A 25,149-nucleotide genomic window follows, 5' to 3' on the forward strand; every position below is an offset into this window, starting at 1 on the left:
ATGCTATGACAATTTGACGTCTTTATATGAAATACAATAGAGTCAAGTAAATTGTTAGTTATATATTATCTTAAGCCACTATTAGAAAAATTACTTTTACAAACGAAATTGTTTATCAGTATTAGTTTCAATTTTGGCGATAATAATATTATTGATCGACTTTTTCATTGAAGATAAACAAGTCGATAATACTAATCTATCAATAATGCATAAAATTGAATAGTAATTACCAACAAAATTTTTGTTGGTAAATTATGTAAGTAATAATTCCATCAATAATTCAATCGATAATCCATTGATAAAATTTGTAAGTAAAAATATCAATAATCCGTTAATAATCCATCAATAAGTGTGGTAAAATTCGTTGATATTCCATCAATAATTTTTTATTTCCATTGATAAACTAAAATTCTATGGATAAAATTATAATTTTATCGATAATTTAATTAATTCTGTTTATAATTATTTTTATAAAAATAAAACATATATAATTATTTTAAAAGTTGATTATTTGTTTATTATTATTCATTAAAAGATCACATTTATATTATAAAGTTAACATACATTACATCCATAAACAATCATAATTATAAAGTTAACATTCATAACACCCATAAAATTTTGTATTAATAACAACACGACTGAAATTCATCCAAGTAAAAACGGATAGTATTCATAAAATTGAAAAGAATGAACCAGCCTTCCAAACGAGAAACAATAAAAAGGTCTAGATAATGCTGCAATTCGTAATCACAAAGGCAAAATCCTTAAAAATCATCATCATCCTCCTCAGCAACTTGCTTCGCAAGTTCCTGTTCTTACCATTGCATCTCTCTCCATTTTTCTGCACTTTCCTTCTCCTTGTGTGCATTTGGTGGATAACAAAAGGCTCGAATTGCTTCGTTGTGCACATTAAGGCAGAAAGCTGTAACGCCCTCAATCCCACATCAAAAGGATATGTGGATAAGGAATGATATATATATGTAGAGACTTAATCCCAACCTAGTGAGACGTCTTTTGTGGGATAAAACCGTGAGACCTTCGGGTCAAAACGGACAATACCTCGCAGGTTAGGTGCGGGTCTCTACAAATGGTATCAGAACGGTCACCAATCCGCAGTCGTGAGAGTCATTAAGTGCTACACGGTGGAACCGTGAGAGTCACTACGTGCTACACGATGCTCTGGTGTGATTTTGATCCTGTGGATGGACTCGGCTTGACAGGGACGTCAAGCATTAAAGGTGGGGAGATTGTAACGCCCCCAATCTCACATCAGGAGGATGTGTGGATAAGGAATGATATATATATATGTAGAGACTTAATCCCAACCTAATGAGGCACCTTTTGTGGGACAAAATCGTGAGACCTTCGGGTCAAAGCGGACAATACCTCGCAAGTTGGGTGCGGGTCTCTACAAAAGCAATCCTGGTATGGAAGGCTATTTGAAGCTCATTGCTAGAATAAATATCAACAGTCTCTTTGACACCATCCAACCATTTGCATGATCCAATGTAGCATCTATGGCACCATCATATATAGCCTTCGATACAATGCTTTCAGCATCTGTCACTAGAGGTGCAGAGTTCAACCTCAATTTTTCAGCAATTTCGGCCAGTGATATGCGTGACTAAGGGATACTGATGTCATGTAATCCAGTCCTAATGACATTTTGTCAGTAATACAAGTATTCAAAGTGAAATTAAATAACTTGCATACCTGCTGGTTTGAGTGTGCTTCAGATCGTGTTGCCTTAGACCTCAACTTCTTTGCTTGATCATAAAGGTTATAATGGAGGTAATTACGCATCAACAAGTTTAAAAGTGTTTCCTGTATTATGCCAGCATATTATGCATTAGCTTCTAATATTTCTTACCATCTAAAAAACATTGTTTGATAACAAACCTGACCATGCTTATCATGGTGTAGTGTAGCAATTCAATACAAAGAGGTAGCTGCAAGTGTCACAGATTGAGACTTAAGTTCTAAACTCGCGTGACTCCAGGACCCGTGCATCCACTCATCCGGAGTCCTAGATCACCCTACTTGCCACGATTCACACCTTTCTGAGGTATTGTTCGCTCGAAAGAGATGGTGTGAACCTTTTTATACCCCAGTGACTCTACTTTTATATTCGATGTGGGATTCTGGAGGCTGGCCAGCATGCCTACCTCCCTCGAAGGGCTTGGCGTGAATCGAACGATTTAAGACTGGCTCTAATACCACTTGTCACGAGTCGAAACTTAAGCTCCGAACCCGCGCAGCTCCGAAACCCAAGCATCCACTCATCCAACGTTCCAGATCAACTTACCTGCCACAGTTCACACCCTTTTGAGGTATTGTCCGCTCTGGGCCCCCTGACCTCAGGATTTTGTCTTACAAAAGATGGCTCATAAGGAAGAGATAGTGTAAACCCTTTTATACCCCAGTGACCCTCATTTTATATTCGATGTGGGATTCAGAACTCTTCTTTAGGTCCGTGACACAAGTACAAGTACACAAAGGAGTTAGATAAATGACTAGGCTCTTATTCAGCTTCCTTTGCTTTACCGAAAGTTACATGTTGACATGGATGATTTATAGATTTACACATGTAAGCACGCATACAGAGCAGGAACCACAGAGAAGACAGCTGGCTATGAATATCTTACCCACGAATTTGGGAGTGAGCTCATAGCTATATGAGTAATAGAAGCAAATGTTGAGGTTAGGACATCAGGAATTCTTCTGTTTAGGGTTTTGAGCCAATTAATACTTGCTGTGGAACAAGTTTTAGCCCGAAAGAAAACAAAGCAAGAATCTCTGCAGTTTAACAAAGTGGATTGTTTTTTGGTCAATAAGAAAAAGGAGAACAAGCAAATAGCAATAAATCTCGAGCTCTGGGAACAAGTGCTTCGCTGGAATCTGAACTGTAAATGTTGCAGTATCGACTTCCATGTCATGCTCATCTTCCTACAATAATATTTAATTCAGAGGCAATACTAGGAACAAAAGCTTCCAAGTTGAAATTAAAGAAACAAAAATTTCCATGCCAACATGCCATAATATAACATTCAAGATCATTACAGTCATGAAAACATGCAGCTACCCAATTCTAAAATCAAACTTTCAAACTATACATAAAGACCTCAAATATACAGAAATCCTATGTCTACATTATAGATTTTTTTTTTTTTTATGGTCTGTAAGAAAAAGGAGAACATGTAAATAGCAATAAATCTCGAGCTCTGGGAACAAGTGTTTCGCTGGAGTCTGAACTGCGGATGTTGCAGTATTGACTTCCATGTCGTGCTCATCTTCCTACAATCATAATTAATTCAGAGGCAATACTAGGAATAAAAGCTTCCAAGTTGAAATTAAAGAAACAAAAATTACCATACCAACATGCCATAATATAACATTCAAGATTATTACTGTCATGAAAACATGCTGCTGCCCAATTCTAAAATCAAACTTTCAAACTAGACATAAAGACCTCAAATACACAGAAGTCCTCCGTTTACATTATAGATATTGTCATCTAAGAGGCCAAACCACCCAAAAGACGTCCCACAGAATCATTGCTCAATACCCCGTCAAAGTTTTACAAATCCTAGTTCATTTATTTGAGAAAATGCTACTTTCTCTATTTCTACATAATAAAGTAATATCAATAACAAAAAATAGTAAATTATATTTTGTGTAAAAGCCCATTGTACAATAGCTGAAGAATTCACCAGCATAAATGGATCAAACCTCATTGTTTTTTTTTCTGATCAGTGAGAAAAAGGGGAACACGCAAATAGCAGTAAATCTCGAGCTCTAGTAAGAAGTGTTTTGCTGAAGTCACAACTTGTTGAGAACCATGGTCAGCCCACAGCTGTAAGCCATCTAAACTGTATTGGTCAGTAGTCAGATTATAAGGATCATTAACTAGTTTTCCTTTTTATTTTTCCCTTCCTTTTTGCTCCTTTTTTGAAATTTAACGATCATTAACTATTGGGCAGGCTAGATTAATTTAAAAACCTGCACGTAAGGATTGCCCAAGGCAGCAAAATGCTCTATTGAACATATTTACAAGTTTATATCAGTTGCTTTTAAAGAGCATACCTGACAGTGCCAGCCACAGATGCACTAGCTATATTTGTTCCCAGATGCAGAAAAACTGCAACAAGTAATTGTGTCGCCCAAAAACGTATCCAGGAAACAAAGTTGTTACAGCAGTTTGGCAAATACATTAAAATGAACAAGAAATCAAAGCGTATATAAAGATGATGTTTGAATATATCTTAATAGAGATTTTACCTGGAACTCTACACTCACTTCAGGAAATTCTTCTTCTCCAAGAACTTCTTTGCCATTCTCTGTCACATCACATTCAGTAATTACATAACCCACTAAAGCAGAAGAAAATGAAACATTAAACAAACCTACAGCCTTGCATCCAACCAAATTGAGAAAAATGATAAATAAATGGTTCCCTCTGTAGTTTCAGCTCAAAGCCACTAATTCAAAACCATACTTATTGATAGTATTCTTGCTTAATATTTTGTAATATGGTCATGAAACTGCCACATTAACCTCAAATCTAAGATGGGGAAGCCATGCAGAAATGTCGCTTACCAAAAAAATGGCTATCACAGAACCTTTGAGCAGTATCGTCAATTCCACAGTATGAAGCATAAGGACTAGAAGTAGAATATGAATGGCAGCACGGCTTCACGGTGGAATAGCTACTGCGACGGGATGGGCGACGAGAGGGCACAGCGAGAGAAGAGCGGAGAGGGTCTGTAGGGGCTTTTAAAAGTTTAGGGTTTCTGCCGAGGGAGGAATAAAAACAATGGGGATTTCGATTTTAATTGCTTTCACCAACGGATTATGGACAAAATTTTTGTCGATATTTCAAACTTTTTAATTAATTACATTTATTTTTAATTGAATAAGTTTTTTAATTTTTTTTTAAATTTTTTGCCGATGAAAAAAATTTATCAATAATTCATTAATAAAGTTTTCACAAATAATCAATGAATTTTTACAATCGATAAATCTTGCATCAATTTGCTAACTTTTTGAGTTAACATCACTTATGGAACATCAATAGATTATTTTTCATTAGTAAATTTCATCAGTATTCCATCAGCAAATTCATAGTAATTTTTTTTATAATCTATCAGTAAATTATCGGTAATCCATTAATAATTTACCTATAAAATTTTTGTTTTGTAAAAATCCGTCAATATTAAACATTTTTCAGGTAGTGAGCCTTATTTTAATATTTTTTATTATGTGATTACTTATAATTTTTATGTGTACTAATCTATTTGTTTATTTTGTAACTTTTGATTTTTACGTGTATTAATCTATTTGTTGTGTAGTACTTGGTTTTAGATGTTAAATTTGTGAATAAAAAAGGATAGCATGTTCTTTCACATATACTACAAATGTAGTCATGCATAAGGTCTAGATCTAAGTTTTGTCATTTCTTTTTAGGGAGCAAGTACATACATTGTCGTGAGGTGATAACATTCGTTTGAGTTAACAAAAACTTTCACTGAAGTTAAATCCTTTCTGTTTGAGTTTGTAATTGATAAAGATTAAGGTGTCTCACTAGTCTATAATGGACAATAATGTAAATAACAATTTGGAATCCTTAGATTGGCAAGACATTTAAACCCAGCTTGTAAATAAACCCTAATAATCCAAACATAAGTTAGAGCCATGCCTTCCAATTTGTATAAAAAACCCTAAAATATGACATATGAAGGGACATGCCTTACCTTTTATTTAAAAATTGTATACATTAGATATACTAACACAATTTTTTAATTGTATAGTCACACATCATCTTAGTTAAATTTTGGGATAATGTCCTAAATGGCCCTTGAACTATAATGGTTTGTTGGATTTGGTACCTAAATTAAAAAAGTTACCAAATAGGTACTTAAACTATGAAATTGTATATCAATTTGATCCAAGAGTTAATTCTGTTAACCTTAATGCTTATATGGATATTTTAGCCAATAAAAATACGTTATGTGGCCATAAAATGACATGTAAGCATGCTTATGTGACTTATGTGGCCAAAAAATATTTAACATTAAACCTAAATAAAATAACCCTAAATTAGTAAAAAAAAATCAAAAGCTTTAAACTGTAAAAAAAACCCTAATTCGACCCTCCAAATCATTTTTGTGTTCGCATACAAATCTTAATCGTTTTTTTGATAATCAAACAAGAAAATGATAGAAAAGACGTTAAACTGAAAAGTTTTAGGTTAAATTCAATTACACTATCTAATCAAAGTATTGGGTTTCTTCATTAGAATAAGACAAGTCAGGGGCATCAATTGGCACAAAGAGACTTGACTGGCACGAAAAGATTTGTAGAGTATTTGGATCCAATTTTGTGGAGCAAAGTGAGAATCGATTGGGGGTTACAAAAAATTTTAAGGTATGTTGATTTTTTTTATTCTCTGGTTTAGGGTTATAATAGAGTTGAAAATGGTGACTTTTTTTTTTTATTTCAAATGCTTTTTTATTTAATAAGAGTTTACAACATTTCACTTTTGTATACCTTTTTATTTGGGCATAGTACTTTCTTTTGGTTAATCTTTGTATACATGTTGAACTGTGTGTTTTGATTTTACAATATGATCCTAATTTGTCTGCATTATTATATTCATTATACTGTTAAAGGTTTTGTTTATTATATTTCTGTTGCTTTTGATGTAGTTAAACTAATGGCTTTTATGATGCTTCTTTTACAAATGCATTTGGGTAAGAAATTTATAGCAAATCTGAGAGTAAGCTATGTGGGTGGGTATATAAATGTATGGAGTGCAGATTTTGATGTGATTTCATTCACTGTGTTGTGTAATATGGTTAAAGAGATTGGGTATGGTACTACTACTATATTTTATTACTAGCCACTAGTGTCTAATGTTGAAGATGGATCATTTGGTATGATGATAGATCATATAAGGGCAATGGGAGAGATACATGTATATATAGAACATGGGGTTGATATACCTGAGTTTGTAGATGATGTATCATTATTGTTAAGTCAAGAGTATAATGAGGAGGTTCGAAAGGACAGTGAAGGGGATGCATATAGCGTGGAAGATGAAACTAATGGGGACATTGATAGTGAAAAGACTGCAAACAATAATAGGGTAGATGATAATAATGTAAGTGGGTGGGCTAATAATGATAGTAATTTAGGAGATGCATTTATACGTGTGATTGTGTTGGATGTAGGTACATTTGAGGGTTCACATGAAAATACAAATGAAGGTTAAAATTCAGACAATAAGAAAGAACCTTTTGAATAATATGAGTAGGGCTGGGATATTAATGATGAGAAAATACAAGATATTAGAACATCTTACACTAAGTTTAGAGAAAAAAGAAAAAGTAAGGTAGTAAAGAGTAATGAGATCCCACCAGAAATAGATTTTGAGGGTCTTTTGTAAAAGGTCAAGAAAAGAAAGCAAAGCAGAAGAAAATAGGTGAAAATAGTGGGCTGGGACAAATAAGAAAATGATACAGATTACATAGACTCTTCATACATATATAGTTATGAGAGTTGTGAAGATGGGAATGTTGCATGTAAAAAAAGTAAGAAAAAAAGCTTTGACTTTTCAGATCGAGTTCCTAGGTTTGAGATTGGCATGATTTTTTATGGTCCAAGGCAATTTAATGATGTATTGACCAAACATGCAATTACAAAAAAGTTTGATTATAGATACCTTAGGAATGAGAAACATAGGGTCAAGGTTATTTGTAACCATGAAACTATCCATTCCTCATTTATGCTACGATAGACAACTATGATGGATTGTTCAAGGTGAAGACATTGATAAATGACCATCAGTGTACTACTACCTTCAAAAACTCAAAGGTAGATTATAAGGTGTTAGATGATCATTTTCTTGCCAAACTTAGGATTCTTCATGACTTGCAATTGGTTGAGATGAAAAAACTTACCAAAAAGGAGTTAAATGCTAATATCACAATAGAAGTTTGTAAGAGTGCTAGGATAAGAGTTCAAGAAAAAAATTACTAGCTAATATTATTATGAGTTTTCAAGGTTGTTTGATTATGTTGCTACTCTGAAAAAGATAGATCCATATGAACATATAGATTTGGTGGTTGAAATGCCTACACAAAAGCATAAATAAAGGTTTTTGAGGTTGTATGTTTATTTTAGTGCACTTGGGAAAGGGTTCTAGAATATTATAGGCCTTTGTTATGTGTAGATGGATTTTTTTATAAGAGACCTTTAAAAACTAAACTTTTGATTGCTATTCATATAGATGCCAATAATCAAATGTATCATATTACTTGGGCACTTGTGGAGGTAGAGAATAAGCATACTTGGGGATGGTTTTAGGATAACTTGAAAGTTGATCTTCAAATGGAAGATGGTGTTAGATTCACTATCATGAATGACATGCAAAAGGTATCTATGATAATTATGCAATTTTATATTTTGAAAGTTTAGGGTTTGTTACTTTTAAATGTTTCATTAACTTTTTTCATTTATTATTATAGGATTCACGTGATGCCATAAGTTCTGTTATTCCCAAAGTTGAAAATAGATTCTGTGTAAGACATTGGTTTCCAAATTAGGAGAAAACCCATAGAGATAGTGACTTTCACAAACAATTTTGGATGTGTAGTAAAGATACAATAGAGGTTGACTTCAAAACAAGAGTAAAAGACCTTGGAGAATTGAAAGGTATAGCATTAACTGATATCTTATAAAAAAGTCCTAAGCATTGGTCAAAAGCATTTTTTAGTACTAGATGCTTATTTGATGTTTTAAAACAATTTAGCTGAGGCATTTAATGCTAGGATTATTCATGCTAGGCATATGTTTATTATTTCAATATTTGAGGAAATTAGGCATTATGTGATGCAAAGAATTATTGACAATATGACTAGATGTATTAAATGGATTAAGTTGGTCTATTTTAGAATTAATGAGAAATAGAAAAGCATAAGGAACTTAATGCTTTTTCTCATGTTGTATGGAATGGTAGCGATGGATATGAGGTTGAATGTTGTAAATATAGGTTTGTGGTAGACATGGGTGGGAGAAAATAAACATGTAAGTTATGAGATTTAACTGGGATACCATGTCTTCATGCCATATGTGTCATAATTTTTAAGAATGAAAAAAATTGAAGAATATGTTACACATATATATAAGAAAGAAATGTATAAGAAATGCTATAGTTGTGTGCCGCTACCTATTCTTGGAGATAAGCTCTAGCCTACCACATAAATGAAGATATAGACCTACCATTTCCTAGAAAGATGCTTGGTGGACTAAAAAAAAAAAAACATAAAAGAAGGTGAAAGATTGAATGGGACAAAGTTATTAAAGAAATGAAAGAAATTAAGGTGTCGAATCTATTTCAAGTTTGGTCATAATTCAATGAAGTGTCCCTAAGAAAATACAAGTTACAATATGAAGTTTAGTTTACAAATTTATCAAAACCTAATGTTATGTTTTTTTATGTATTACAGAGTAGTAACATAAGACAAGATGAAAACATGAATACACATATGCCTTATAAATCTATAAAATTAAAACACCATACCAGAGCAGTGGCCACACCACCAAGAGTGACCATAATAGCAGCAGTAGCCACACTACCCAAAGTGATCAGAGCCATAGTAGCAGCCACACCACCCAGAATGACCACAACAATAGCTAAGCCACCTACAATGACCAATACAATAATAGCCAAACTACCCACAATGACCACAGCAATAGCTAAGCCACCCATAATGACCACAATAGCAACCAAGCCACCTATAATGATCAAAACGGTAACTAAACCACCTACACAAATTACAGCTCCCATAACATCCACACAAACTACAGCAAGTACACTATCAAGATAGATTAGAACAATTAATGTAGTACTAAAGGCCAAAACACACCTAAAGTTACATGTCCAAAAAGGAAAACAAAAAATTGAAGAAAAACTTGTACCACATAAAAGTGGGGGAGGAAAATTATGTAAGAAATGGGTATATATGTTAACAAGAAAATAGGATTGTAGATATTAAATGTAAGGTTCCTTTATTGTGTAATTTTTATTTTGCTATTAGATTGTTAGGATTTATGTATATATGCTAATGAATTATATTTTATCAAACAAATTGAAAAAAAAACATTAGATATTGATCTCTACTCCAAAAAGTGCTAAGCATACATCAACATCAACAATAGTTGTAGATATTCTTTGAATAAAAAGATTGAAGGCCATTTAGATGGTATCGTGCATCAACATCAACAACAACTATAGATAGTTCTTCGAATAAGGAGATTGATGGCCATTTATATGGTATTATTGAAAATGAAGATGAAGAATCTATTTTGGTCGATGTAACCTATTTATATGTGTTACTAAATATGACTTTGATGCATTATTTAGTAATACTTTAACGATTTTAATATATGTTTAATAGATAAGTTGTTGGGCATCAAAAGGAAGAGACAAACTTCAACAACACTTGATGACACTTAAACTCTTCTAAATGAGATACAAAGTACATAAAAAAGCCAAGCAGGAGACAAAAAGTCAAAGCATAAAGTCCAAAATGAAATGAATGTTGTTTTTGAACATGATACCTTTTTGTAACTTTTTTATGCTTTCTATTTATAAATATGATGAATGTATTTGTGTTGTAGCTGATATGGATGTTTATGAACATGATACATTTCAGAAACTGAAATAAATGTTGTAACTGATTATTTTTGGATATTCATGATCAATTTATTTATGTAATGAGCAATGTATAAAGTGTACTATTGGATGTTGTATGAATTGATTTTAGTTAATGATGAATGAAAGGGTTTCATCTTCTTTATGGTTTCATCTTATTTCATCTTGTCTATGGTCAATTTCATCCTCATGATCATTGCTAACTATTATATCCCGTTAGCCAGGGCCTTATGTCACTAACCTAAAGAGGAGTCCTGAATCTCACATTGAATATAAAAGGAAGGTCACTGGGGTATATAAAGGTTCACACCACCTCTGCCTTGTGAGTCACTTTTTGTAGGATAAAATCATGAGGCCAGGGGGACTAGAGCAGACAATACCTCACAAGGGTGTGAATCGTGGCGATTAAGGCTGATCTGAGATGCTGGATGAGTGGATGCCCTGGTCCCGGAGTCGCGCAGGTTCGGAGCTTAAGTCTCAACCCGTGACAAGTGGTATCAGAGCTAGCCCTATACCGTTCGATCCATGCCAAGTAACTTGAAGGAGGTAGGCTCGGTGGCCAACCTCCGTGATGAGCGCGTCACGAGGTTGAGTGGAGGAGAATGTCACGAACCTAGGGAGGAGTCTTGAATCTCATATTGAACATAAAAGGAAGGTCATTGGGGTATATAAGGGTTCACACCACCTCTGCCTTGTGAGGCACCTTTTGTAGGACAAAACCGTAAGGCCATGGGGGTAGAGCGGACAATACCTCACAAGGGTGTGAACCATAATAGGTAGGCTGATCTGGGATGCCGGATGAGTGCATGCCCAAGTCCTAGAGTCGCGCGGGTTCGGAGCTTAAGTCTCGACCTATGACACTTACGCTAACTACTATTACCCATTAGCAGGGTTGTATGATCATGTCTTTGCTAACTACTATTACCCGTTAGCCAGAGTCGTAGAACTAGTTTTGGTGTCGATGATCCCACTTCCCAGGGATATAAAAACGTAGCGATCACAAAATCATTCTTTAAACATAAATCATTTTCTAATTTCATTCATAAGCATGATCTATCATTTACATAATGAAAACACAAAAAAATCATATGATTGATCCTATTTTCATACATCGAAAATAAAAAAATAAAACATTCTTTCATTTAGAAACATATATATATATACATATATTCGAAAATAAGCAAAGTGTGTGAGATTTTACTTACCTTTTTCTTATTCCACCACCTAATTTTTCTCCCTCAAAATTTAGTGGCCTATTCAAGATAATTTCAACATAACAATAATTAATCAACCCATTTGAGACCACTTATACCAAAACAATTAAGTTAAACAAGTAATAACTCGAGTAATAAATTCTGGTAGTCTGCGCTACTTTCACTAAAATGATCATAACTTAAGATATCCAATTCAGAATTAAAAATTTTTTAATGAGTTAGAAACTAGACTTGACAAGCTTTCTAACCATATATAGCCCATATTGTGATTCCTTATGGATTAATTATAACAATTTTTGTAATCCACGTCATATGCTGCTGCTAGACAGCCTATATACCTTTTCATAAAAATTATGTATTTATTCATAGGTAACTCCAAATTCAATTCCACTTATTTCATTGGAAAATAGACTCAATAAGCTTTCTAAACATATATGGATTAATTTGTAAATCCTTGTATAAAAATTAAGCAAAATTTCGTAATTTCTCCTTACTGCTGTTACTAGGCAGCCTGCACATCCTTATGTAAAAATTGGATAGCTCTTCATAAAGAACTTGAATTCAACTTTCATTTGTTTCATTAGAAAGTAGATTCAACATGTTTTCCAACCATATATAATAATCACAGTAGTATTTAACCCTTTAATACAGAATATAACATTAATTCATCACTATAAACACAGGATTTATATTAGGATTTATACGAAACAAAGATTTTCCTTTCTATTCCCATCAAATTTCTGTTTCAGCAACAAATTCACATTACCAACTTTCTTAACACTTAATTTGATCCTAATTAAAGTCTAAATCATTTGCCCAAAGAGGGATAATAAAAACCCTAAAATTTTTGGGTTTTTCGATTACAAATTACACCTTAAGACTTAACCATCAATACTCCAAAATTGAAAAAGATTATTTACTCACCTCTAATAGACAATTTCTCCTTGTAGATTTGTTCTTTCCCTTCAGTTGGAATCTTTCAATTGATCTTTTATATATAAAAAATAGATGAGAAATAAGTTTCTATTTTTCTTTCGATTAGTTGTCGACTGAAAACTAAAAAGTTAACCCTATTAATAAAAATTAGATTATTTATCAATAAGTCCTTTGTATTTTTCATTCTTTATTAAAGAGTCCCCTCACTTATAAAAATACTGAAAATAGTCCCTTTCTTTTTTTTTTTACGGGTATTACATTTTTCTCAACTTATAAAAAGTTTCGTCCTTGAAACTTGATTTCCCTTTATTTTTGAATAACTGAGGATGTCGTTTCTTCATATCATCTTCTATTTCCTAAGTTACTTCTCTTGGTGTATGATTGCTCCATTGAACTTTTATAAAAGGAATAGTTCTGTGCCTCAAGACTTGCTCTTTTCGATCAATTATTTGAATAGGATATTTCAAGTATGTTAAATCTTCTTGAACTTCTAAAGGTTCATACTCTACCACGTGACTTGGGTCAGAGACATACTTTCTCAACATGGACACATGAAAAACATTGTGCACACTAGATAGTTGAGGTGGCAAGGCTATCCTATATGCAACTTCTCCCACCTTATCAAAAATTTCAAATGGACCTATATAACGCGGGCTTAGCTTTCCTCGCTTCCTAAACCGCATAACACCTTTTGTGGGTGACACTTTAAAAAAAAAAATCCCTTTGTTGAAATTTTAAGTCCCTTCTCTTTTTATTTGCCCAACTTTTCTGATGATTTTATGCTGCTTTAAGTCTCTTCTTAATCACTTTGATCTTTTTTATAGTCAGTTGCACTATTTTTGGCCCTAGGAGTTTTCTTTCCCCAACATCATCCCAACATAAAGGGGATTCACACTTTTTACAATACAAGGCCTCAAAAGGAGCCATCCCAATGCTAGATTGGTAACTGTTATTATAAGCGAACTCTGTTAAAGGTAAGTAATCATCCTAACTACCTTTTAGATCAATCACACATGCTCGAAGCATATCTTCTAAAATTTGATTTGTTTTCTCTATTTGCCCATCTGTTTGAGGGTGAAAGGCTATACTCAATTTCAAATTTATCCTCATAACTCACTGTAAGCTTATAACTCACCACTGAGCTTTTCCTTCATAGAGTCTAGGGCTTCAATGTGAGTCTCCACATCCTCAAGCTTCTCTTAACTTAGAAACTAGAATTTGTAACTCGTGCACTTGGTCTATGATTAGTTTATCATTAGTTATTAAAAATTCAAAGTATATCAAAGCTAAAAACTTATATGTACCTTTCTTTTCATTCATGTATTTGTGTTTAAGAGCAGTCCATATCTCTTTTGGTGCTTTCATATTTTTGTATAGGTCATATAGACGGTCAAATAATGAATTCAGAATATAACCCCGATAGACTAGTTCATCTTCTTCATGTTTGCTTCTTGTTACCTTAATAGTATCAGAATATTCAAGAGTTGGTTTTGGAATTGGTTCTAAATTTTGATCAAGTACATAAAACATCTTCAATGCTGTCAATAGAAAAATTATTTTATCCTTCCACCTAGTGTAGTTTGATCCATTAAAAAGATTAAGTTTGATTACATCTTAATTTTAAAAATGAACCTTCATGCTTGATTCCAAATCTATAGCAGCAGTAGGGACAATAATAGATGTAATATCCATAATTGTCTTTTACCAATAACCCCCTCATTGTGCCTTTTACCAATTGCATTTGCATCTTGGATGCACGATGCCAATACCTAGTACCATTGAAGAGAGGGTCTGAAGTTAGGTCGTGGGTGGTGTCAGCCATCCAATTTGCCAAGGCGGTAAGCAGAGAAGAAGACACCTTCTTGACAACCCTGAAGTATGATGTGCCTAAAAAAAAAGAGATCGAGTCACCCTTGGGAGTGCTAAAAGTGCTGAAGACCTTTAGTGATGTAATGCTCGTAAAGTTGCCTAGCCAGCTACCACCAAAGAGGGAGGTAGACCACAATATCGAGCTAGTGTTCGAGGCTAAGCCATCAGCTAGAGCCCCTTACCAAATGTCCCCACTAGAGTTGAAGGAGTTAAGGAAGCACATCAAAGAGTTAGTTGATGCTGGCTTTATTAGGTCATTGAAGGTATTATATGGTGTATTGGTTTTATTCCAACATAAGCATGATGGGTCGTTGCGACTGTGCATAGACTATCGAGCTTTGAATAAGCTGACTGTCAAGAACAAGTACCCTATCCCACTCATTGTGGACTTATTTGACCAACTTGGGAACGTAAAGTGGTTCACTAAGCTAGATTTGAGGTCGTGCTACTACCACATCAGGATTACGGAGGGAGATGAGCTTAAGACAGCATGTGTCACTCGGTATGGTTCGTATGAGTTCCTAGTTATGCCATTCGGACTCACGAATGCCCCATCAACATTCTGTACCCTTATGAACAAGGTACTTCAATCGTTCTTTGATCGATTTGTTATAGTCTACTTGGATGACATTATGATCTACAGCCAGACTTTAAAAGAGCATGTAGACCACTTGAGACAGGTGTTCGAGGTGTTACGGGCACACAAGCTATTTGTCAAGAGGGAAAAGTGCTCATTCGTCCAGCAGGAGATCCCATTCCTAGGCCATATAGTAGAAAGTGGTAGGATACGCATGGATGAAGGCAAAGTGCGCGCCATCCTCAGGTGGGAACCGTCAACCTAGGTCACTGAGTTAAGGTTATTCTTTGGGTTAGTTAACTACTATAGGTACTTCATCAAAGGTCACTCAACAGTAGCCATGCCATTGATTGATTTGCTCAATAAAGGGAAAGCATAAGAATGGAACGCAGGGTGCCAAGAAGCCTTTGACAGGTTAAAACAGGCTGTGATCGAAGAGCCAGTCTTAGCCTTACAAGACCATGCCAAGCCATATGAAGTGCATACGAATACATCAAACTTTTTCATAGAGGGCGTGTTGATGCAGAAAGGATGTCCAGTCACGTTCGAAAGTAGGAAGCTGAACGAGACTAAGTACAAGTACACAGTCTAAGAGAAAAAAGATAACTGCAGTGGTGTATTTCTTGCGCACTTGGTGCCATTACCTATTGGGGTCGACAATGTGGTTAGGATGGACAATGTGGTGACCAGCTACTTTCAGACGTAGAAGAAGCTATCCCTTAAGTAGGCGAGATGGCAAGATTTTCTTACAGAATTTGATTTTCAGATGGAGTACAAGCAAGGACGAATGAACCTGGTGGCAAACACCCTGAGCAAGAAGGATAACCTTGCTACCATTAGCCAACCATATTTCATTTCCCAAGTTACTTCTCTTAATGTATGATTTCTTCATTGAACTTTTATAAAAAGAATAGTTCTGTGCCTCAAGACTTGCTCTTTTTGATCAATTATTCGAATAGGATATTCCAAGTATGTTAAATCTTCTTGAACTTCTAAAGGTTCATACTCTACCACGTGGCTTGGGTCAGAGACATACTTTTTCAACATGGACACATGAAAAACATTGTGCATATTAGATAGCTGAGGTGGCAAGGCTATCATATATACAACTTCTTCCACCTTATCAAGAATTTTAAATGGACCTATATAATACGGGCTTAGCTTTCCTCGCTTCTCAAATCGCATAACACCTTTTGTGGGTGACACCTTTAAAAAAACAAAATCTCCTTGTTAAAATTCTAACTCCCTTCTCTTTTTATCTGCCCAACTCTTTTGATGATCTTGTGTTATTTTAAGTCTCTCCTTAATCACCTTGATCTTTTCTACAGTCAGTTGCACCATTTCTGGCCCTAAGAGTTTTCTTTCCTCAACATCATCCTAACATAAAAGGGATCTACACTTTCTACCATACAGGGTCTCAAAAAGAGCCATCCTAATGTTAGATTGGTAACTGTTATTATAAATGAACTCTGCTAAAGGTAAGTAATCATCTCAACTATCTTTTAGATCAATCACACATGTTTGAAGCATATCTTCTAAAATCTTATTTGTTTTCTCTATTTGCCTATCTGTCTGAGGGTGAAAGGCTGTACTCAATTTCAAATTTATCCTCATAGCTCGCTGTAAGCTTACCCAAAACTTAGAGATAAATCTAAAATCTCTATCTGACACAATACTCACTAGAACACCATCAATCGGATAATTTCATCCATACATAATTGTGCTAGTTTATCAAGTAGAGTAGTCGACTTGATAGGTAAAAAATAAGCTGATTTAGTGAGTCTATCAACAATTACCCATACTGCATTATTCCTTTTAGATGACCTAGGTAACCCCATCATGAAATCCATAAAGATATGCTCCCACTTCCATTTCGGTATCTTTAAAGGTTGTAACAACCCTGATGGTCTTTGGTGTTTAGCTTTTACTTGTTGACACACTAGACATTGGGACACAAACTAAGCTATGTCACGTTTCATATTATTCCACCAAAAACTTTCTTTCAAATCTTTATACATCTTAGTCCCATCATGATGTATAGTGAATCGAGACCCATGTGCTTCCTCCAAGATCTCTCATTTTAGATCAAGATCATTTGGTATATACAATCTATTTCTAAAATGTAATATGTCATTCTCGTGAAGATTAAACTCTGGCCGCAAACTATTATGCACTTTTGTCTTAATTCTATCTAACTCACTATCTTCTTTTTATGCAAATTTTATCTTTTTGATCAAAGTTGGCTGAACCACCAAACTAGTCATAACAACACCTTTTTTCTGTATAATCACCTCGATTTGCTACGTATCAAGTTCTTCCAACAATTTTGGTTGCAAAGTAAGCAAAGCAGCCATACTTTCAATGGACTTTCTACTAAGAGCATCAGTAACTACATTAGCTTTGCTCGGATGATAATTGATGGTCAAATCATAATCTTTTATTAATTTCAACCATCTTTTCTGTCTCATGTTCAACTCTTTCTGTGTGAACAGATACTTTAAACTCTTATAATCTGTATAAATTGCACAAGGCTCCCCATACAAATAATGTCTCCATATTTTCAAAACAAACACAATGGTAGCTAACTCTAAGTCATGAGTCAGATAATTCTGCTCGTAGGTTTTTAATTGCCTAGAAGCATAAGTAATTACCCTATCATTTTGCATTAACACACAACCTAACCTTTTCTTGGAAGCATCACTATAAATGGTAAAACTACCAATATCAGAAGGTAAGGTAAGGATAGGTGTTGACAGCAATTGTTGCTTTAGCTCTTGAAAACTCTGTTCACATTATTTAGTCCATTCAAATTTTGCTCGTTTTTTAGTTAAACGAGTCAATGGCACAGCAATTTGAGAAAACCCCTCAACAAATCTTCCATAATAACCTGCCAAGCCTATAAAACTTCTTACTTCTGTCATATTTGTCGGGCGAGGCCAATTCACCACTACCTCAATCTTTTTTGAATCAACTGAAATCCCATCTTTAGAAATAATGTGACCAAGAAAACTAGCACTTGTCAACCAAAATTCACATTTGCTAAACTTTTCGAAGAGTTGTTTATCTCGCAAGATCTGTAATACAATCCTCAAATATTTTTCATGTTCTCCATCACTCTCAGAATAAACCAAAATGTCATCAATAAAAACAACAATAAATTGATCCAGATACTGCTTAAAAATTCTATTCATCAAGTCCATGAATGCAGCAGGTATATTAGTTAATCCAAAAGGCATAACCAAAAATTCATAATGGCCATACCTAGTTCAAAAAACATATTTCAGCAAGCTATCTTATTTTTTTGTTTCTCTCAAACTTGTGCATTTAGCCTTTCCCACTGTTTTAGTGCTCACACGCTGGCGTTTTAGGCTGACTTAGGCTACAAAGAGGTGATTCCAAGCTTAAAGCTACACGGATTCTAAGTTTAAGGTCAGAGCTCATGACAGTTAGTATCAGAGCAAGTTCAGTTTTGTGTGTTTATGTTGTTCAGGTTAGATCACAATCGAAGAAATGGCATCCCAGAGTGACATTGCTAGCCAACAACCAGAGGCCCAAGAGTAGGGGTATGAAAGAGGCAAGAAGGCCAGTTCGAGAGACATTTGGTCTACCATGGATGGTAGACTGACCAAGGTGAAGGTGAGCATGGGCGACATGCAAGAGAAGCTTGAGAATGCGGAGACTCACATTGAAGTGCTAGACTTCATAAAAGAAGAACTCAGTGGTGAGTTGCAAGCTACTCTCAATAAAGGCATGGATGTGATCACCTAAAGATTGAGACCTTTAAGGTTATGGTGGAGACAATGCATGATGGCATAGAGGCCATAAGCAAGAAGATAGAAGAGCTCACCAGCGAGCTCATTGCTTACAATACTGCCATTGGGAATGGCATGTTTGTTGGAGTGTCTAAGTCTATGATGGATGTCCCCAAGCCCAAGAAGTTCAAAGGAACTAAGGCAACCAAGGAAGTAGACAATTACCTATAGGGTATAAAGCAGTATTTCCAAGCCACGGGTATGCAGGACAAGATAATAAAGGTAAGCACCGCTGCTATGTATCTCACTGTTCTAGCATTATTATGGTAAAGGCACAGGTGTGATGATGTTAGGCGTGGGAGGGCCAAGATTAAAACTTAGGCAGAGTTCCAAAAAGAGTTCAGGGAGTAATTTTACTCGAAGTGTGTTGATGATGAGGCACGGGTAAAATATGCAGGCTGAGCCAACAAGGGGATATAAGGGAGTATGTCTAAAAATTCTCTGAACTGATGTTACAAATCTCGGATCTAGGCGAGAAGGATGCCTTATTTACTTTCATGGATGGGCTAAAGTCGTGGGTAAAGCATGAGCTACAACAAATGGGAGTTCATGACTTGGCTAAAGCTATAACTACTGCTAAACCCTTGATAGAGTTTAAGCCTCTGAACAAGTTCGAGTCTTCTAAGCTTAAGGGTAAGGATAAGGATGAGAGGGACCGAAAGAAACAGTCTAAGGGGAAGAATCACGATCAGGAGTCCAAGGAAGGGGACTGAGACCGTTTAACCAATGATGGTGAGAGAAAGCCACCAACAGGCAAGTGAAAAGCAAAAGAAGATCGAGAGCCACTAGCATGCTACCTATGTGGAGGGAGTCATATAGCGCGTAATTACCTATAAAAAGGTAAGTTGGCTGCTGTAGATAAAGAGTCTGACGAGAAACCAGAGATAAAAGTAGCAAAGTTTGGGTCATTGATGCTTAATACTATCCAAAGTAAGAGGAGCCGTAAGCTAAAGGGCTTGATGTTTATAGATCCAATGGTTGTGGGTCACAAGGTGAGCGCACTGATGGACACAAGTGCCTCACATCTTTTAATTTCAGGTGATGGAGCCCAAAAGCTCAAACTAAAGGTGCAAAAAAAGACTGGTACCATTAAAACGGTGAACTCCAAAAGGGTTTCAACCATTAAAGTAACGTGAAGAGAGGAGTGGTAGCTTAAAGACTGAAAAGGCAAGGAGACCATAGAGGTAATACCCCTTGACCACTATGAGTTTGTGATTAGGTTAGATTTTTTTGTTCGGATTAATGCTCTTCTTATGCCTTTTGCCAATTACATTTGCATCTTGGATGCACGGTGCCAATGCCTCGTACCATTGAGAAGAGGGTCTAGAGTTAGGTCGCGAGTAGTGTTAGCCATCCAATTTACCAAGGTGATAAGCTGAGAAGAAGACACTTTCTTGGCAGCCCTAAAGTATGAAGAACCAAGGAAGAAGGAGATTGAGTCACCCTTAGAGGTGCTAAAGGTGCTGAAGACCTTTAGTGATGTAATGTCCGTAAAGCTGCCTAGTCAGCTACCATCTAAAAGAGAGGTGGACCACAAGATCGAGCTAGTGTCTGAAGCCAAGCTACCAGTTAAAACCTCTTACAGAATGTTGTCCCCACCAGAGTTGGAAGAGCTAAGAAAGCAGCTCAAAGAGTTAATTGATGCTGGCTTTATCAAGTCATCAAAAGCACCATATGGTGCACCGATTCTATTCCAAAGTAAGCATAATGTGTCGTTGCAGCTGTGCATAGACTACCAAGCTTTGAATAAGTTGATCGTTAAGAACAAGTACCCTATCCCACTCACTATGAACTTGTTCGACCAACTTAGAAGCGCAAAGTGGTTCACCAAGCTGGATTTGAGGTCAAGCTACTACCAAGTCAAGATCACGAAAGGAGATGAGCCTAAAACAGCATGTGTCACTCGATATGGTTCGTATGAGTTCTTGGTCATGCCATCCAGACTCACGAATGCCCCAGCAACATTTTACACCCTTATGAACAAGGTACTTCAGTCGTTCCTTAATCAGTTTATTATGGTTTATTTGGATGACATTGTGATCTACAGCCAGACTTTGGAAGAGCATGTAAATCACTTGAAACAGGTGTTCGAGGTGTTACGAGTGCACAAGCTATTTGTCAAGAGGGAGAAGTGCTCGTTTGCCTAACAGGAGATCCTATTCCTAGGCCACATAGTGGGAAGTGACAGGATATGCATGGATGAAAGTAAGGTGCACGCTATTCTGGAGTGGGAATCGCCAGCCAAAGTCACTGAGTTGAGGTCATTCCTTGGGTTGGTCAACTACTATAGGCACTTCATCAAAGGTCACTCAACAATAGCCATGCCATTGACTGACTTGCTCAAGAAAGAGAAAGCATGAGAGTGGAGCACAGGGTACCAAAAAACCTTTGACAGGTTGAAGTAAGCTGTGACTGAAGAGTCAGTCTTGGCCTTACCAGACCATGCCAAGCCGTATGAGGTGCATACGGATACATCAGACTTTACCATAGAGGGCATGTTGATGCAGGAGGGACGTCCAATCGCATTCGAGAGTAAGAAGTTGAACGTGACTGAGCGTAAGTACATGATCCAAGAGAAAAAGATGATTGTAGTGGTGCACTACTTACGCATTTAGCGTCATTACCTATTGGGGTCGAAGTTCGTGGTTAGGACAGATAATGTAATAACCAGTTATTTTCAAACGCAGAAGAAGTTGTCCCATAATCAGGCAAGATGGTAAGATTTTCTTATGAAATTTGATTTTCAGATGGAGTATAAGCCAGGGCGGGCGAACCTGGTGACAGACGCCCTGAGCAAGAAGGTTAACCTTACTGCCACTAGCCAACCAAAGGGGTCACTAGTGCCACGCATCAAGAAGAGACTTGCGCATAATCCTACAACCAAGGCTCTTTAGAGGATGCCCAGCAAGGTAAGACTAGGCAATTTTAGGTACAAGATGGTTTGTTATACACCAGAGGCAATAGACTATTTGTGCCGTAATATGGAAAGCTTTGTAAGAAAGTTTTACAAGAGTGTCATGATTCAAGGTAGGCTGGACACCTAAAAGTGAGCCGTACCTTGACGTTGCTAAAGGATCGATACTATTGGCTGTACATGAGGGACGATGTGGATGCCTATGTGAATATTTATCTTGTGTGCCAACAGGATAAGGTGGAGCTCAAGAAATTAGACAGTCTCTTGGAGCCATTGCCAATGCCAGAGTGACCATGAGAGAGTGTTTCTCTAGACTTTATAGTCAGTCTACCCAAGGCAGAGGGGTTTGGAAGCATCATGGTAGTGGTGGATAGGTTTTCCAAGTATAGAATCTTCATTCCAGCAACCAAAGAGTGCCCAGTCGATGAGGTAGCTCGATTGTTCTTGAAGAACATGGTTAAGTATTGGGAAGTGCTTAAGACCATTGTTAGTGATCGGGATGAACATTTCACAGGTAGGTTCTGGACTGAGTTGTTCAAGCTGTTGGGGTCAGACTTGAACTTTTCCATTAGCATGCATCCGCAGACCGATGGGCAGACTAAGTGTGTGAATGGACTATTGGAGGTCTACCTCAGGCATTCTATGAGTGCCATATAAAGGGACTGGCCAAAGCTACTAGATGTTGCATAGTTTTTCTACAACTTAAAAAGGAGCTAGGCAATGAACCAAAGCCTATTTAAGGTTATGATAGGTCAACAACCACTAACACCCGATTCGATTACTGCAAGTTATATAGGGGTAAATCTAACAACATACAAGTTTGCCAAGGCTTGACAGGTGCAAACTGACTTGGCCAGAGTCTATCTACATAAGGTGACAAAGAGGTCGAAGAAGTGGGCAGACCAGAATAGACGGGACATGCACTTTCAGATTGGAGACTTGGTATTGGTGAAGCTGTATCCCATTGTGCGCCACAGAAAGCTACACAAAGGCCTAGTCCAGAGGTATGAAGGACCTTTTCGAGTAGTCAAGAGGGTAGGCAAGGTTGCCTACAAGTTAGATATGCCACCCAAGTTGAAGGTACATTCGATGTTTCATGTAAGCATGCTCAAGCCGTTTCATATAGATGAGAGAGATCTAAGACGGGTAGAGCCAAAGCATGCACCATTGAGAGTAAGGGCCTGATATAAGAAGGAGGTCCATAGCATCATAGCTGATCGAGAGGTGAAACAGAAAGCCTACCAACCAAGATAAGAATACTTAGTGCACTGGAAGGGACTTTCAAATAGTGAGATGAGTTGGGAACCAGTAGAGGACTTATGATAGTTTAGGGACCAGATCAGGTAATACCATACAGAAGACATAACGAGGGTGTTACGCAATCAGGTAGGGGAGAATGTCATGCTTTGGGCGAGTACGCCAGGCACATCAGGCACACAAGCATACGAGCCAGAGGTTGAGGCCCGTATACCAGGTATATTGGCAGATATTTGCACGTAAAGCCAGGAGATAAGGCCAGAATGTTCACACAGCCTGCAAGCCAGCCCATGAGGGTAAGACCTAGCTTGCAAGATGCTCGCACCACATCCAGATGAGCCCAAGGTGAGAGATATGCAAGATTTTTTAAAAGCTTGTAGATCAGCAAGAGCCTCCTAGCAGATTTGGTTGATCATAGAATTCAGAAGTTAGAATCCTGATTGATTGTAATCTTTGTAATTCCTTGATTTTAGCCTTGATTCTAGTGATATTTTCATTAAGTGTAATTAGAGCCTCAACTATAAATAGAAGGTTACTTCACCCTTATTTGTGCACCATCAAACACTTTTGTTTCAATGAATACAAAGCATATTCCAGCAAGCTATCTTGTTTTTTTATTTCTCTCAAACTTGCACATTCAACCCTTCCTATTGTTTTAGTACCCGTACGCTGGTGTTTTAGGTTGACTTAGGCTACAATGAGGTAATTCCAAGCCTAAAGTCACACAGATTCTGAGTCTAAGGTCGAAGCCCGTGATAGCTATCATGGGCTCTGATCTTAGACTCAGAATCCATACGACCTTAGGTTTGAAATCTCCTTATTTATGCCTAAGTCAACCTAAAACACAAGCTGTGGGCACTAAAACAATAGGAAGGGTTGATTACGTAAGTTAAAGAGAAACATGACAACAAGGAAGAATGTTGGAAATATGCTCTGTATTCACTGAAACAGAAGTGTTTGATGGTGTACAAATGAGGGTGAAGCAACCCTCTATTTATAGTTAAGGCTCCAGCTACACTTAATGGCAATATCCCTAGAATCAAGGTTAAAATCAAAGAATTACAAAGATTACAATCAATCAGGATTCTAACTCCTGAATTTTAGGGTCAACCAAATCTGTTAGGAGGCTTCTGTTGATTCTACAAGCTTCTAAAAGATCTTACATATCTCTCACCTTGGGCCCTTCTGGATATGGTACGGGCATCTACAGGTCAAACCTTCACCTCACAGGCTGACCTGCATGCTGTACGGGTGTTCTGGCCTTGTCTTTCAGGCCTTATGTATAAATACCCACCAGTTCTCTTGGTGTGCAGGTCTCAACCTCTAGCTTACGTGCTAATGCTTCTGATGTGCCTGATACACCCACCCAGGACATGACATTCTTCTTCACTTAATTGTGTAATGCTCTCGTTATGTCTTCTACATGGTACTACCTGATTTAGTCCCTAAATTACCATAAATCCTCTGTCAGTTCCCAACTCACCTTACTGTATGGAAGTCTCTTCCAGCATCCCAAGTACTCTTATCTTGGTTAGTAGTTTTTTTGTCTCACCTTTCGATCAGCTATGATGCTGTGGACCTCTTTTTCATATGAGGCCTTTCTTCTCAATGGTGCATGCTTTGACTTTGCTCGTCTTGGATCTCTTTCATCTTTATGGAACGGCTTGAGCATGCTTACATGAAATACTAAGTGTACCTTCAACTTGGGTGGCATATCCAGCTTACAGGCAACCTTGTCTACCCTTTTGACTACTTGAAAAGGTCCCCCATACCTCTGGACTAGGCTTTTGTGCAGCCTCCTGTGGCGCACAATGGGATATAGCTTCACCAACACCAAGTCTTCAACCTGAAAC

The 25,149-nt window shown here is 36.6% G+C and overlaps 1 pseudogene across 1 annotated transcript; it reads right to left on the minus strand.

Annotated features, from left to right (window-relative positions):
• Nucleotides 1-552: 552 nt before the first annotated feature.
• On the minus strand, nucleotides 553-4,844 carry LOC111315732 (uncharacterized; annotated as a pseudogene). The gene is made up of 5 exons (XR_016330700.1): nucleotides 4,600-4,844; nucleotides 4,282-4,340; nucleotides 3,733-4,141; nucleotides 1,473-2,949; nucleotides 553-990 (listed from the first exon to the last, which is right to left on the minus strand). The product of XR_016330700.1 is annotated as an uncharacterized LOC111315732 (transcript).
• Between the last annotated feature and the right edge of the window lie 20,305 nt (nucleotides 4,845-25,149).

Source organism: Durio zibethinus, chromosome 20 (genome assembly GCF_047325235.1).
Source record: "Durio zibethinus cultivar Kanyao isolate XHJ-2024 chromosome 20, ASM4732523v1, whole genome shotgun sequence".
NCBI classification, from domain to species: domain Eukaryota; kingdom Viridiplantae; phylum Streptophyta; class Magnoliopsida; order Malvales; family Malvaceae; genus Durio; species Durio zibethinus.